Source organism: Octodon degus, unplaced genomic scaffold (assembly GCF_000260255.1).
Source record: "Octodon degus isolate 3935 unplaced genomic scaffold, OctDeg1.0 scaffold00253, whole genome shotgun sequence".
Classification (NCBI taxonomy): Eukaryota; Metazoa; Chordata; class Mammalia; order Rodentia; family Octodontidae; genus Octodon; species Octodon degus.
Window position 1 is genome coordinate 2,284,847 of NW_004524829.1, and position 14,896 is coordinate 2,299,742.

At 38.1% G+C, this 14,896-nt stretch overlaps 2 pseudogenes; one reads left to right on the forward strand and one right to left on the reverse strand.

Moving 5' to 3' along the window:
- Positions 1–5,678, reverse strand: part of LOC101564428 — a 31,071-nt pseudogene extending 25,393 nt beyond the window's left edge.
- Positions 5,679–13,505: 7,827 nt separating this feature from the next.
- On the forward strand, positions 13,506–14,425 carry LOC101564814 (annotated as a pseudogene).
- Positions 14,426–14,896: the final 471 nt, after the last annotated feature.

Consider the following 14,896-nt stretch of genomic DNA (forward strand, 5'->3'; position numbering starts at 1 on the left):
GAAAAAATTAGATAATTAACATTGTAGTAGGTGATTTCCTTCCATAAGTAAAACGTATAAGTAAATAGAATATTGTCTTCTAGATTTTATTTTGTGCTACACAAATAATCTTAGTGTAAGATATGAAAAGTACAATAAAGCTCTTTTATAATGTTCTAATTTGGAAGTTAAGTTACATTATTTTTGTGATTTTTTCCCTTTTCTAAAATATTCTTCTATAAATTCATGAACGACGGACTTCAACAAGCCCATCATTTTTAAACCCAATAATAGGGCTATGATTTTTATATTACCCACCTATTAAACCCTTTACAACTCTATTTGCCTTTGAAAGTATGTTTTGGAGCCCATTATGTTTTTTAATAGCTCTGTTATAGTACGAATTTACCTGGAATATATTTTAATGTACTATTTAATGATGTGTTCTAACCTTTTTTTTTTCTTTTTCCTAATAGGTCAACAGATATGAGTAAGCATGTATTGGGGTTTTTAGTATTTGTTTTTTTCTGCATCTTAACACACACTAACTGCTTACTAATCATTTGAGTCTTATTTCTAGAAATCCTGTACCACTAATTTGTTTATCCTCATCACAAAACATTATTGAACTTTATGAGCAGCATTAATATGTGATAAAACATCTTAATCCTCATAACTTTCATTTTTCCAAATCATGCTAGCAATTCTCAAGCACTTAGTTTTACCAAATTTAATATTTTGAATGTTAAGATTTTAATGAAAAACTTTTTCATTGGAGAGATTAATTTGGTAATCACAAAGTAAATTTGCATATCTTGGTATCTAAGAATCATTTTTGCAGTCATTTATACAGGGTCCTCTCTACCTTCTTCTCAAATATTTTTTTCTGTAATGTTCCCTTTTCCCCTGTATAATTAATCAATTTCTTCCTTGGTAATTTTCAGGAGCAAATCAGCGCCACTTAATTTCTATTGGCTTTGGGGAAAACAAAACGTTCCCAAATTCCACATTGTCACTTCTGACTTCACATCCACATTAAAAACTTTGTGAAAAACCACTTGAAGTCACTGTACCTTTGTATCTCCTGTTCTCTAGTCAACCTATATCAATGCAATGTTCCTGATGCTCCACCCTAGCAACCCCGACCAGGGCACCACCACCTACCTCTCTGATGCATAATTCAGAGGCTTCTCTAGCCTATTCCTCTGGCCTCTCAGCAATACGCTCCTTGCTCCTCCCTGAAAGCATTGGCCCTTGGGCCTCCAGGTGTGGATTGTCCTGCAGCCTCACTGGGCCCTCTGTGAACAGCCCTCAGCCTCCTTCTGGATGTGTCCACCTGCAGGGGCCTGAGGGCTTACATCTCCCCAACTCCTCATTTTCTTCATACCATGACACTTCCCATCCTTTCTTTGTTCTTACACCCACTAATTTTTAAAAGTTATACAAACATGCTATGATGCCTCCCTTCTTGGAGGACCACATTTCTCTCACCTTCTATAGCCATGTTTCTTGATTTTCATCATTCATATGTATATTTTTCTTAATTCATATACAGCATCTTCTAGATTTACTTATGACCTTCAGGTAATTTTCTTTTTCTTTTTCTTTTCTTTTTTTTTTTTTTTTGGATATGCTATCCTTCTATCAACTAATACAAACTTTTATTTTTACTTCTAATAGTTCTATCTTCTACTATTGTCATTTTCCTGTTAATTAAATTGATATTTAAAATTTTCATTAAAAAATTAAGGAAAATTGCTCACATCAGACACCATTTTCTGACTTGAGGATCCTTCTCTAATACTTCAGTATGTATGATAGTTTAGAATGAATGTTCTTCATGACATTATGAAAGTCTCCTTGGGCTGAGGAGACAGATCCATGGTTTAAGCATCTGCCTGCCAAGCACAAAGGCCCAGGTTCAATCCATGGAACCACATGCCATGCCGGCCCCGAGCCAAGCCAGCCACCGAAACCAGGTGTGGTGGCACATACCTATAGTCTCAGCAGGAGGATCACTATGTGTCTGAGCTGCATAGCAAATAAATAAAGAAATAAAACATTTTTTAAAAAAAATTTTTTTTAAAGTCTCCTTGGAATATAATGATTTTTTTAACATTTGACTGAGGAAGACTTACATTTTTTCTCTGTAGAGATTTTTCTCTTCCAATAATTTTATATGAAACCACTGAATGTATCAATTACAAAACATGTTAAAATGAAAATATTTTTAAATTTTTCAAATACAAAGCCACACTTTATACAAGAACTCTATAAGTTTCATCAACGTAAAAAATACTTTCAACTGAACATAAAGCATGTTTGGTTGTGTTATTTTGTAGAATTACTTTTTTCTGGTCCTGATGTTTCTGTGACTCTGTGGAATGTTCAGAGTATCTACCTGATTTTTACCATCATCTTTCCACACAGCTCTGATACCTGTCTTCCTCACTCTGAAAGCTTGCATGTTTTCTTTTCTTCTCTCTTGACTTTGATCTGTCTGATGTTCTAGAATTTTCACTGTTCATATTTTAGAGTCTGTAATTCTCGTTTTCTGAAAAACTCTTTTTTCCTCTCTCTTCTCTTCTTTCGTGGATTACAATGCATATTTTCCCAATCCATATTCATTCTTTGTCTCAGTCATTCCCAAACCTATTATAACTGTGTCCTTTGGCAAGAATGCTTTTTTTTTTTTCAGTATCAGAGATTGAACTCAGGACCCTGTGTTTCCCAGGCAGACACTTATTCTACTTAGCTATCTCCCTGGCCCCCAGAATGCTCCTTTCTGATGTGTGTTTTGCTACAGGATCTCTACAATTTTTATCTCTTGAAGTTTGACTTCTGTGTTTTCCTGATCTCCTGTCTCTCTCAGATCTTGTTTCCTGGTGTTTTTGTTCTGCTCATCTTTTCTCCTGTCTCCTCATATTTGTTTGTTGGCTCCTGGCTGATTTATCTCTATCCTTACTTCCTGCCTTTGTCTATCCCTTCTTTCTCATATCTTTAGCTGAGACCAAGCTACTGCTCCTGGAGGATGAAGAACCACTGTCTGCATTGGACGATTCTGAGCTGCTCTCACGGCTCTCAAAGTCCGAGTCCACAGTCAGAATCTGAAGACACCAAAGACAAAGAACGCAGCAAGGATTTGTTTGTTTAACACCCGGTTTCTGAGCCATAATAATTTTGGTTGTATTTTTAAGATGCTCATTCATTTCACCCATTAAACCTCTAAGACCTGTAAGGTAAAGAAGTTGATGTCAAGTCGAGTGTTTCTTGGATTATCGTGGGACAATCATCCCTCAGAGAATGGCTGTCACATTTTGTCCTTCAATCTTGCATTCAGTTTAGCAAGGCCCATGTATTCACACAGTTCCTGGAAGAGTATTTTGACAAAAATTCTACTAGACGATGTAGTGGTTTCTTCACATTCAAGAACACTCCACGGAAGCGAGTCAGTGTGCAAGAGGTGAGCAAATATCATGGCAACATTCCTCAAGTTGTTTGTTTCTAGGCGATGAATGGTATCATACTGTTCTTTGAATATACTTTCAAAAGATTCCATGTATTCTTTGTTCAGCATGAAAATCGCCCAGTTAACAAGCCAAAAGATTTCTCATATTTCCTTTGTTTGGCACAGCAATCAGGTGTCATATTGCAAAGCTCTTTCACTTGACCTTCAGGAAATTCCATTTTCAGTAATTTGTGAGCACATCCTTCAAAATCTAAACTTGACTGAAAAGCAAGATATATTGTATAATGAAATGAGACTAGATTCCTTTGTTTTATCATGAATAATTACTTTTTGTCTTTCATTGTCTTCTTCCTCCTCTTCTTCTTCCTCCTATTTCCTGCCTCTTAGTCTGCATTTGAATCACTGTCTCCTTCATCAAGTATTTCTTTCTTCAGAGCTTTGTACTTTTCTTCAGTCTCCATAAAATCAGGATCCATCTTGAAAACATTGCGAACATTCTCTGGGTTATAGTCATCCTCCAAGGGCAGCATATGTGTGAACTGATCGTCCTCTTCAATGAGGTCGAGTCCTTCTAGGATGACTGGGTGGCCCTTGAATCTGTCCTTCCATACCGAAAGCATCACTTCAATCATGTGCTGAACTCTTTTATCCATTTCAGATTCCTGGAGAATGTTTCAAAGGTGTTCAGAGATTGTGTTGCTTCCTCTTTGTGGCACTTATGTTAACTTGAGAGCACATTCCTTTAGAAAGCCAATAGCCACTTCGACACTGGCATCCGTTGGTCTTTCCAAGAGCAAAGTGAGCATCTCTAAGCATAGAACTTCATGTACCACATTTGGTTAATAAGATGTGCTACAAATATTGAAGCAGTCAGACAAAGTTGCTTATCATTTCTTTGATAGCCTTTTCAAAAATTAAGGATTAACTTCTTGAGGATCAATTCTCTAATTTGTTGGGAAACTGAGTTGATCATTGCCACCAATGTTGCATAGACATGTGTGAAGATTGGAGATGTGCTCTGTGCTTGTGAAACAGGTCTGGAAAGCACCCCTCTTTTTCTCACCATATTTTCTTAAAGAAGCTCTTTTATAATAATACTTACATTGGAAACTTTATTTTGTTGATAAGACCATGGATCGACTTCTTTAAGGACTCAATGCTCATCCTCTGGTATGATAATCTATTTTTATGTGTAATCTGCTTTTTCATCATCTGAGCTTTGCAGGAGGAATGTATGCTCCACCGCTGTGAGCAAGGAGTGGGTCCAGCTCATTTTTCTTCTTCTTTGCAGCAGACTCATCCTAAGCTGAACTCTGATTTGCTGAGATATCTAGGCTTCTGCTCCCTGGAAATGGGGATTCCCAGGACCTTCTTCTCTCTCTCTCTCTACCCTGGGGTGACCTTTTTCATTCTGCACATCTATCTTCAGGGAAAGAGGTCCTCTGATAAGAATTGTACTTGTCTCTTCTGTCATGACCAGAACGCCTGATCTGTGCCACACTATTTCTCATTTTCTGTAGCAAGTTGATCTGATAAGTCAAAAGTCAAGTTGGTCTAAGTTACAAGTACTCAGTGGTCTGAATTCTTTGACAGTTTACTTTTTCTGTCTAAGCACTACACACTAGAGCTCTACTCTGCTGCCATTACTTATAATGAATTTTTATCAGTATTGCATGTTGAATTTTATCTATTACATATGGGATATTCATATAGAGGATTATAAAGTCCTTTAATTTGCATTATAAACAACTAACTTAGTTTTTCTGTTACATATCTATCTTACTAGTTTCAAGATAAATCCTTTTCAATGTATAATTTTGCTTCTATCATAGTTCTTAATTTATAAGTATGTTAACATTCTTAATTTATAAGTGTATTAACAAAAAGCAATGACCATTAATTGCAACATGTCATAAAAGAATTTCTTTCAGTGTAGTAAAACACAGTTCTGGATGTGTCTGTGGGTCAGTGACATGTAGGCTCACAAGATGAGGGGAAAGGACTTATCCCAGAGACTGGTGGCACCAAGCAATAGTCCTGTAGCCTGGATGGAAATAAAAAGAGAAGAAGAAGGAAGTATGCCATTTCTGAAGAGCGCCAGTCCTCCCCATCACCTTAGGACCTCAGTCTCCAATTTCTTCAGCTTTCCAACGTAGACTTGCCCTGGTGACTTCACAGTGACCTTCAGGGCCTGAAGCTCATCATCAGAGCTCCTGGATTGGAGCTGCATCTTTGATCCCTCTTGTTTTGTGGCTTCCCTCTTCTTGGGCTGAGCAGCCTCTAGATTTTTCAGCTCTAGCAAACCCAAGGCTATTGTGGACCTGACTCTGTAAGGAATACCTATCAATTACATGTATGTTTTCTATGGATTCATTCCTCCAAATAACCTCAGTTGAAACACAGATCCCCAGTTTTTTTTTTTTTTATTTTTTTTTTTTTTTGTGGTACTGGGGATTGAGCTCAGGACCTTGACTTTGCCAAGTAAGTGCTTATTCTACTGAGCTATCTCCCTGGTCCCACAGATTGATTTAATTTTTTGATATATTTTGAACAAAATTTGTGGCCTTCAAAGAGATTCATACCTGTGTTGCTTTTTTATCCTGCTAGGTCTTAGAATAAGTGATACAAATTTTTCTTTTATTTTTCCAAAGCACTCATAAGTTTTATCACAAAAGTACTTTCATAAAAATCAAGGCAAACTGATCATAAAATTATATGTAGACACTTTTTATAGGGCATAAAGGTTGGTTTTGTTTGTTTGTCTGTGGTACTACAGATGGAACCCCAGGCCTTCACACTGAGTTATCTGCCCAGCCCTTTTTCTACTTTTTTATTTTCAGACATGATCCTAAGTGGCAAAGTCTCCAAGATTGGGTTCAGATTTGCAATCCTCCTATCCCAGCCTCCCAGGGAGAGCAGATGTGTACACTCACACTCAGATGAATTCTTTCATAAATATTTTTGGGTTTTATGTACATCTAGATTTTATCAGCATTAATTTGATTTTTTTTAATTTGGCAATTTGTATTATGCTTGAAATATGGATAATTGATTAGGACGAAAATTTATTACCATTAATAGTTATTATATATCTCTTATGCTTTTACTATATTATTAATATTGCATATTTTTTGAATTTTTTCACTAATCCCATCTTAATATTATTTTACTATCCCTTTCGAAGAACTATTTCACTAATTAACAAATTGCATTTTTTTTGTTACTTTCTACTTTTATTTTCTTATTCACTTGTTCCTCCTCATTCAGTTTCTTGGTTGTTTTTATTTTTATTTTCTCCTTGTTTCTGTGGTTGTTTCTTTTTGCTCTTCTTGTGTAGTGAAAAAGTACAATAGCAGTGACATTTGCAAATTGCTTCGTGGAGATTGCTATTTTACCTTGTTAATTCCCACCATTTACCCCACTTCCCCGAGGCAGCCCACCTGCCAAAGAGGTCATGAGGAGTTATTAAAAACGCAGTTCAGATGAAAAGCCTGAAGCAACAACTGGATGTTTCCCTTCTGGCATTGTAGCAGGTCACATTTTGTCTTAGGAAGATTATCTCATCGCTTTTCTCTTCCATTAGTTTTTTTTTTTTAATTTATTTATTTATTTATGTGTGTGTGTGTGTGTGGCCAGCTCATCCCACCAGGGGGTGGGGCTGGCTGGCATGTGGTGCTGGGGGATTGAACCGCGGTCCCTGTGCTTTGCTAAGCTTGTTCTGAGTAGGTGCTTTAGACCACTGAGCCATCTCACCAGCCCCTTCCATTAGTTTTTGACACGAAGAGCTCCAGGAGCCAAGCGTTACCTATCCAGCAGAGGACTTCTTGCTCTGCAGAAGACAGACACATTACCCTTCTTCATCCACTGCAAGTTCTATGAGGGAAGAAGAGCTGTTCACTGATGCTTCTCCACCTTCTACACTCTAGGACTTCACTCAGGAAAAGGCAGAGGGTAGGTAAACCCTTACTTATAAATAGGTTATCATTGCAGTTTTGATTTTCTCATTCTATAAATTATTTATTTATTTATTTATTTATTTTATTTATTTTTGCAGTACTGGGGATTGAACTCAGGACCTTGCACTTGCCAGGCAAGTGCTGGTTCTACTGAGCTGTCTCCCCAGCCCTCTATAAATTTTTTTGCAAAATAAATTTCAATGTACACAAGCTAAGATAGATATACAGCTACTTTCTCTTAGTTCCTTGAGAAGAAAGGTTTGCATTTTTTAATGTATTTATTTATTTATTTTGTATTTTTAGTGCAAGGCCTACAGGGTCTACAGGGTCTCGTTACACATATCAGACTTGTAGAGATTCTCCTGTTTTCAGCTTCCCAAGTGCTGGGATTATAGGCATGCACCACCACACCCAGTCTCGATTCCCATCTCAGTGCACTAGGGGTCAGGACTGGGGATCAAACCTCAGACCCCTGCATCTGCCACTAATATTGTTTAGACAAGATATCATGTCTACATCTTGTCCTCTGAATAACTACTATTAAGACAACAATATGCTCATGACATGCCAGTTACTGCTAAGATGTCTCTCGGGTATGTGGATGTTCAAGAAGAAGGGGGTGGTGAATGAAAGCAAGAGACAGGAAAAGGAATATTGTGCGACTGTCCTGCTTCAAGGTTGTATATGGTGAGATTTTTGGACTTATGTGCAAACATGAGAAGCATAGAATTCTTTATCCCATTTTTAAAATATAATCTAATTTTTAAATGTTTTTTAACAAAATAAGGAAGGAACTAAAAGTCAAAAAAACAAAAACTGAAGAAAAAAAACCGTTCCTTAATATGCCTAAGATGTTTGAAATGCAGTGAGATAGAGAGGTTAAGCTTGATAGCCTAAATTGTTTGATAATAACAATAAGCTTGTCTTCTGGATGGTTAACAACCTAAGTTTGCAGACCAAAATTAGAGAAAAAGGAGGGCTACAAGGAAAGCCAACATTTTGGCCCTAGTCTTCTAAGGTCAATTAAGACTCAGGACATATGAGAACTTGTACTGTAAAGTCATGTACCTCGGTAGTGTCCCAAATTTTCTGATCAAGAAGATTATGGGGCCAAAGAGGAAAGTGATCGATGTTGTAAAGTGGGCCTAAGGAGAGTCACATGGGGAGAAGACACTCTCTCAGGCTTTCACAGAGAGCACATTGGCCAAGCAATGGCCGTGACTCATCCACATGGCTGCACTGACAAAGGTTCTACAATCTGAGGTACAGGATCTCAGGATAAATCCTGAGGGCATTTCACTGACCTTCTCAGACCAAAAAGCTACAACTCTTGTTGCATAGGTCCTGCTTTACCTTGGTCTTAACCATCCAGTAGAAAAGTATGAAGATGAAATATAGGAAATAAAGCCATGCTGTTAAGTTGAGCTGTGGGGGACTCAGGTCAATAATTTCTGACATTGCCAGTTAAACAGAAGACCCAATGCTATTATGGGCTACTGGACTCTTTTAGAATATTTTTCTGAGTTTACACACCTATAATATTCAATAACGGAACTTAGAAAAAATGGGGTATGCCTATGAATGTCCATTTTGTATCTGTGTATTCAAAGTGGTTGGGATAGATATATAGTTGCATTCTCTTAATGAATAGAATGATTTGTTCTAATGGTGTTTGTAAATAGGATCACAAGTCCGCATCTTGTACAGCAATTAACCACTAAGAAGAATATATGCAGTGTAATATTTATTGAAACTACTTCCGATTTGATTTGAAATTGTCTCATTGCTATCTGTTTATCAATAAAACTTTGAAAAAAAAGACAACAATATGCAATGTATTAATTATTTTAATTGTCCTGCTAACCTGCTTCAAAACTGTTATTTTTTTTTTCTCATTAAAGTGAGAAAAGGGACTAGGGAGATGTATCAGTAGAATAAGCGCTTCCCTGGCAAGTGCAAGGGCCTGAGTTCAATCCCCAGCTTTGAGGAAAAAAAAAAAGTGAAAAAAATCTAAATAAATAAATAAATTTCAATGTAGTTTAGTTTTGAGGGGTTTTTTTGCTGTCATATTCTTTTGTAATTGATTTAATTTTCTTACAAAGTGCTGAGAAATTGTGTCTTGTAAATTTGAGCTGCGCTGGCCCCATCCCCAGGGCATGCTGAAGGCCCCCAAGTCCAGGCGTGGTGGTGCATGCCCATAATTCCAGTGCTGGGGAGGCTGAAAACAGGAGGATCACTATATCTGAGCTGTGCAAGACCTTAAGATCAAGAGTAAAACAAAATATATTCAAGATCTCCTTGCAGCTTATGACTTTTGCCTATTTTTATTGATATTATGCATTTTTACACTATAATCACATTTCTTTCCTCTAGAAAAATTTCTGGTCTCACATCAATTTATTTTCTCCATTTTTGTACATTTATTTCAATTTTCATCAGGTTATTGTTAAAAATTAAAGATAAATTAAGTTTATGCTATTTTCTTTCATATTAAGATTCAAAGACTTAGATTACATTTTGGAATGTATTCACAATAAATCATTTCCTATGTGTTTACCAAGGTGACTCGATTTGCACCTCCTCAGTCTGAGGAGTCAGATAGGGCCATCTGCACAAGAGGTAACTTAAAAATGCATGGGGCATCACAGCTTGGACATGGATGAGCAAAACAAAAGTTTAGGAAATTGAAAAAGGAAGTAAATTTATAGAGATGTAAAATTGAACTAACTGTGTAAATGAAAAACCTGGGCTAGCATGCAGTTGAATAAATGTTTATGGGGTGAATGAGCAAAACTCCCTTGCTATAAATTGAGTTAGCCAGGCAAGATAAGTAAGCAAACAGATCCTGAAGCTAAAGTAGGACCTTTTAATTTGGATTAACATTCATAGTATGACCTTTTGTGGAAAGCAGAAATTTGAAAACCCCGACCCAGGAGAAAAAAAGAACTATTTCTCTAAGACTTTGGCAGTTTTCTTTCTATTATTGGTCATATCACATATCTTACTTTTTCATTTGTTGTTGGCCTCATTTCTATAATGAATGTCCAGATAGTTCTCATTTCTATAATAAATGTCCAGATATTTCTCAATATCTGGACAAATTGGACTTCAGTGTTGTCAATATTGCTTTTCCATCTTTTCATTAACAAGCTCGAAGGCAGTAATGAAAGCAAAGTAACCTTCACCTTTCTAGTGAAAAAAAAAAAAAGCTGGGTTGCTATAACCATTCAATTTCAGTTCCATCTTCTCCTGCTATTCAGCCGTCAACAGACAGAGGTGATCTTGACTCCATATTAGGGCAGCCTGGAGGGTGGTCCTCGGGAAAGGGGTTGAGGTCATTGTAGGGCTGGGGTGAAGGGTCAGGCATTTCCTGCCGCACCTGGAGGATATCAATGGGGATATTTTAGTCTTTAGCACAAACCACTCCTTAGCCTGAGAGAGCACAAATATTTACAGAAGGAAAACCAAATAGGAGTACTGCTGCATTACAGGGCCGTGCTGCTGAACTTAATGAAGGGTTTCTTTCCCCCTATGGATTTCAAAGCAGCCTGAACTAAGGATACAAAAGCAAACAGCATATTTGAGATTTAATGGAAAGGAAAACATGCATACAGCATAAAAGATCCATTATTACTCCTTAGCACTTAATTTCAGGCAAAGTGAACTGCAATGACTTTTTGATGCTCAATCCTGTCCCTCTACCTACAAAGCAGGTAAACTCTTCAGGCAATGACATGGTTCGATGGAGTCCCTCACGGAGTGGCAAGCCTCTAAGGACCAGGGAGCTATGATGCATACCTATGTGAAGTGGATTTATGGTGATGTGATGCCCGTGAGCAATGCCAGGGGGGCAGTGCTGAGAGTCTGAGGGAATCCCTGGGAAACTATGCACTCTATTAGGAATCCAAAGAGAACTAAGCAGGAACCCAAGGTCTTGTGGTGACTCTACCAACATAGGATACGTATTGAATCCTTTGTTTTCTTTTCTCTTTTGGTTTTTCTTTTCTTTTTTTTTTTTTTACATTGATACACAGTTGCATAAAGTAAGATTAAAAGAAAAAAAAAACTTTTCTTATTTTCAGGTAGTCCTTCCCAAGAACTAATCACTGTTTGGTTTCCAAGAATCAGTTGGTCACCGTTTCCTACCATATAGTGTGCACGTTTTTTTGCCTGTCTTCTCCTATTCTGAGCCCCTTCCCTGTTGTTGTGTATCAATAGTTCTTCATACACATATATCAGAGTTTCTCCATTCTCCTGTTGATATGGACTTTTGAAAACTTCAATAAATTTACAGGAGGCCATTCAGTTCCTGCACTAGTTCCTAATAGACCAATCAAAATGGAATCACTCACTGAACTGAAACTAAATTATTTGCCTTGCTTTCCTTTCCTTCCAAGAAATTAGGAAGGCGAAAATAGCCAAGTCTCCAATGGAAACAAGAGATTGGTTTTATACAACAGAAGAAACCCCACTGTGGTTTAATCCTTACAAGTAAGGTAACTTAAAGTAATCTGATGTTCCCAATACACTTTCTGTACGATGCTATTTTCCTATCCTTACCTCAGTCCCATCACAAAAACTGACTACTCTGTCATGCCTACATATTATGATTTCTATTTGAAGTGCTTCCAAAACACATATGCTGAAGACTTGGTTGCAAGCTCATGGATTTGGGAGGGCAGTGATTGGTTCACGAAAGCTTTAACTTCAGCAGTGGATTAATCTACTGATGAGATTATAATTTGTGGCATTATTGGGAGGTGATGGTAGAGTTGGAGCCTAGCTAAAAGGAGTGCATCAAGGGAATGTGGCATTGAGGACTGTGTCTGGTCCCTGCCCACTCCTTGCCTATTCTTCCTTGTTTCCCAGCTGACAGGAGGAGCATGGCTTTGGTCCACCAGGCCCTTCTGCCATGATATTGTATCTCACCTCAGACCCATCATCAACCGCAGGCTGAAATCTCTGAATCCATAAGCAAAAGAAATAGACTACACAGTTACAAATGCTTACAGCTGCCAAGCCAGAAAACATGGTATAAAGTGTATGAAAAATTGAGACTAAACATATTTTTTCTTTACCCAAAAATGAATTTAATCTATCCATCAACAGAGAAAAGACCTTTGGGTTGGATCACAAATGTGCCACTTGTAAAACATGACCTGAAAAGAGTGATTATCATAGACTGGCAGACGTCAATGAAAGGAAAAGGAGGAACTGGGATCTTTAAAAATACTACCAGCATTCGTACCAAAAGCATTTATTAGGAAAGATAATGAGAACAGTTTACAATTAATAAAACAAACATTTCACAACATAGCATATATTGGAAATATTACAAGAAATAGAGAAATGGGCCAGTGAGATAGCTCAGCAGTCTAAAGCACCTGCTTAGACAAGCTTAGACAAAGCGCAGGGACTGCGGTTCAATGGCCCCCATCATGTGTCACTCCAGCTCCACCCTCAGGGTGGGCTGAGCAGGCCACAAAAAAAAAAAAAAAAAAAAAAAAAAAAAAAAAAGAAATAGGGAAGTATTAGTAGGCTTTAAAGTATGTTATTTAAATCCAGAGGAGAAAAAACAAAGAGCAAATAAGGAAAAGAACAAATACTGTAAAACAGTAGCCTTTCCAGGCCATACCAAAACTATGCACTATAAACACAAAAAGTAAATATCTAAAAAAAAAAGAAAGAAAGAAAGAAAAAAAGAAAGAAGAAAGAAAGAAAGAAAGAAAGAAAGAAAGAAAGAAAGAAAAGAAAAGAGAAAGAAAAGAAAAGAAAAGAAAAGAAAAGAAAAGAAAAGAAAAGAAAAGAAAAGAAAAGTAGACCATCTTTTGATGGGTAGGCAGCATTTTCTAAATTTGGCCATTTGGAATTAAAGAAAAATATAAATTAATGTCAAAGCAAAAAATACTACCACCTAAATTTTTTTTAAAAACTTTCCTAATCAATTCACTGGGCAAAAGAGAAACCAAACCCAATCTGAAGAACTCAAAAATTACCAGTGAAGGCCTGTTCCCCAAGGCCATGTCAATGAGGCTGCGCCAAGGGGGCCTATCCCCGAGGTGTGCAGACGCGGCAGCGCCTGCAGCGCGGGAAGCTTGGGGATGGGGGATGGGGACCAGCCTTGCTGGGCTTTGGATCCCAAGCTAGGTGCTCCCGCACCAGGCGCCAGCACCCAGATAGTTCTTCGCCCGGCTGCTTCCAGCCTGCGCTTCTGGCCTGCGGTCACCCGACTGCCCTCTTTCCCCCGCGGTTCTCATCTCTTTATCCGGAGCGTAGAAGGCGAAGGCCCGGGTTGGCACGGAGCCCTTTTCTGGCCCATCGCAAGAGCCACCGCCGCCCTGGACCTCACCTCCTCGCTCTTCTCCCGCCGGGTCGGCAAGAAGCAAATTCGTCTCCTGATGGTTGGATTGGATGCTCCGGCAAGACCACCATTCTGAACAAACTCAACTTAAGGGAGATAGTTACCGCCATTCCCACCGTTGGTTTTAATGTGGAAACAGTAGCACATAAGAACATTTGTCTCACAGTGTGGGATGTTGGTGGTCAAGATAAAATTCGGCCTCTGTGGAGCAATACTTCCAGAATAGCCAGGGTCTTGTTTTTGTGGTAGATAGCAAGGATCGTGAAAGAATTCAGGAAGGAGCAACTGTACTGCAGAATACGCTTCAGGAAGACGAGCTGCAAGATGCAGCGCTGCTGCTGTTTGCGAACAAACAGGATTTGCCAAACGCTGTGGCCATCAGTGAAATGACAGATAAATTGGGTCTCTTCAGAACAGAACGTGGTATGTTCAAGCCACTTGCGCTACACAAGGAACAGGTCTGTATGAAGGAGTGGACTGGCTGTCAAATGAGCTTTCAAAACGTTAAAGGAAGCTGAATGTGGAACCTCGGATACGTTAAGCTCAGACACCTTTGATAGAATTGGCCTAGGCTTGTTACAGCAAAATTAGTTTGCATCTTGGTTATTAAACAATATCCGGGACTGGTTTAGGCAGTTTCAACCTATTTTGTTGCCAATTATTATTCACCAAGTATGATGCTGCCATTTAGCAATATGGTTTTAAAGAGATTTTACTTGGGGAAAAAATATCCTCTCTTAATTTCACTTGTAAACCCAAATGCCTATTATGTCACCTTTAAATCATTTTGACTGCGTTTTGAGACCACAACAAATAATGTTTTAGAAATTATCTCCTTGCTACTTTACTGATTCCTTTATCATTCCTGGGACAGTCTGCTGATTTAAAAATGTAGCATTCCATTTGTATTTATTTCTGTCTTCTGCCAAAAAGATTAATGCTCCAAAACACTACTCAGCTCTCTTGCACTGAGGAACTTAGTTCTTCCCCCTGACCAGCTGCCGGCTCCCATCAATGAAACTTCCCTTGGTGTGGTTTGGATTTGATAGCTGATTCTGTGCTGGTTGCCAAGAGTCCCTGTGGCGGTGGATTTTCATACTCAGCAGATTGCCTTCCTTTATAGTATATCTT